This window comes from Papaver somniferum, chromosome 4 (genome assembly GCF_003573695.1).
Source record: "Papaver somniferum cultivar HN1 chromosome 4, ASM357369v1, whole genome shotgun sequence".
In the NCBI taxonomy this organism is placed as follows: Eukaryota; Viridiplantae; Streptophyta; class Magnoliopsida; order Ranunculales; family Papaveraceae; genus Papaver; species Papaver somniferum.
Genome location: NC_039361.1, coordinates 118613766 through 118616131, shown reverse-complemented (window position 1 = coordinate 118616131; position 2366 = coordinate 118613766). Strand labels below are relative to the sequence as shown.

General features: G+C 34.8%; 1 long non-coding RNA gene across 1 annotated transcript; it reads left to right on the top strand.

The window, feature by feature from the left end:
* Positions 1 to 958: 958 nt before the first annotated feature.
* Positions 959 to 1351, top strand: LOC113274221. The gene is made up of 3 exons (XR_003322873.1): positions 959 to 1000; positions 1089 to 1169; positions 1287 to 1351. It is a non-coding gene; the product is annotated as an uncharacterized LOC113274221 (long non-coding RNA).
* Positions 1352 to 2366: the final 1015 nt, after the last annotated feature.

Genomic DNA, 2366 nt, shown 5'->3' with positions numbered 1-2366 from the left:
TCTATTTTGAAAATTCTAGGGATGAAATTGCTTACCCTGTCGCTAAACTGAGGATTCATCAGGAGTTCGATAATGGGAAATGGTTTGTTACTAATCACAAATGGTGAGTCTCATTTCTTCTTCTTTTCTATTTTCATATCAATTTTGTCTTCTAGGGTTTCATTTTTAGATTTGTGATTTGGATTTATCCTAATTTTTTGGTCTTTCATGGGTTTCTTCGCCTCCTGTTATGTTCGTTAATAGTTCCTGAAATTTGGGTATTTTTGTTTTGTAATCTAAATGGTAATCTCCAGGTTCCTAGATGATAAAACAAGTCCTAATTGATAAGGATTTTTGCCCTAAATCTCAAATTTGTACCTCTTTTTGGAAACCCTTTTCAAGATTTTCGATGTTAGACTAGTTATATCTATATATTATGATCTTATGGTCTAATTCTGTAATGGGTTTGTTCCCATGTTGAAAATTGAACAGTAGATTCATAGTTTTTCTATGTCATTGTTAGAAACTATAAAGTCTTAATGATGTGTATTTGTATCAATTTCTGCAAACAAACTTCAATTTTTAACTGGATTCATAGTTTTTCTATGTTTGTCTCATTGTTTAGAAGTTATAATCTCTAAGTTACGTTTACTTGGATCAATTTCGGCAACCAAACTTGAATTTGTTTACTTCTTTCTTGATTTTCAAATCTGATGCAATGGTACTCAAATTGTGTTTCAGGTCTTGAATCCACATTGCTGATGGTAGTGTTTATGGTGCTGACTCTATAATCTTGTGTTGGTATATTTAATCGCCACTCTAGTGACGGGTTCAAGGGCTGACGAACAAGTACTATCACCTCTCCTCTTAATAATATGTTACTTCTAAGTTGTTGCAATTTCGTATGTATTAACATAGCCCGATGTCGTTGGATATCCTACGTACAATTGACCAATTGATCGTGACTGGAGACAGTGATCAAATCTTGCAGAAAGCTATTCAGCAACACGGGCGAGGCTAGGTCTGTTTAATTGTGCCTATCTTCTGTTATGTATTTGTGTAATGAAAATTCTTTGCAGTTTTAAGATAGAATATCCCACTGTTTGCAGGTAATGGACACCCTGACAGAAATTCAGGAACGTCATGGGGCTGTTAGAGACGTCGAGAGTAAGCTTCTTGAGTTGCAACAGGTATTGCTTCTCTTTCCTATTAGATATCAGACAATGGTACAACGACTATAGTTATCTATTTCTTCTGTTGCTGCTGGTGGGTTAGACTATTTATGGTTTGTGCATATTCATTTGTAGATTTTCATGGACATAGCAGTGTTGGTGGAGTCACAAGGTGACATGCTGGACAATATAGAATCACAGGTATGTAAACTCTGAACACCAATAAAGATAAGTTTTTTAAGCAGCACGTATATGTAGAAACGACATATACTTGTTCTTACTGTGTTTCAATATGGCTAGGTTTTAAGTGTTGTGGACCATGTTCAATCTGGAGCTGCTGCTCTTCAGAAAGAAAGGAAGCTTGAACGGAATTCTCGAAAATGGATTATATTTAAAGCCCCCGTGAATCCAAGTAATGAAGAACTTTGACGAATTTCTGCCTACTTAGAAGGTATAAGTTTCAAAATATGAATTGATTTTAGGGTTTTATGTTAATTTCTGTTGTAGAGTTGGGAAATATGAACTGATTCTAGGGTTTGTTGTGTAATTGTTTTATGATTTTATAGGGTTTATGTTGCTCATCGGAATTAGAACTTTGAAGATCGAATTACTTCATACTAGGATACCACAAATAAAAAGTTTGTGCTTGAATGTAAAGCCAGATGTGGCCTTAGAACAAAATTTGTGCTTGAATAAAAAGTTTGTGCTTCTTTTTAGCTTTACAGGTTTGTTTTAATAAAATTTGTCAATGTACAACCTGAAGATTGGGATGACAAGGAGTACATAGATGATCCTGAAGATAAGAAACCAGAAGTATTCACCCACCTTCAGACTTTGTAGTGATAAACATGTGAGTTGCAGGTTACAACACATAATTTCATGTGCATTTCAGGAATGTAGTCCTATAGTTTCTCCATCTTGTTACCATATGCATCACCCCAAGTGTTTTAAGTCATCTTCTTTGTTCATACAGGTTGAGCAGTTAAGAAAGAGGTTTATCCACTCTATTGCTCCAAGAGGGCTTGCCGGTGATAGACGGTATGTAGTCCCTGCTTCAGGATTTAGTTTTAGTGCACAACAGATATGTTAAAGTTATCTTAGACAACACCTTAACCTTCCTGCTCATAAGGTCTATAAATTTTTCTGTAGGGAATCAATTTTTTGTTTCATTTTTGATTTCAGTTTCTTCAACATATTTTTCTTTTTGCTCCTAAG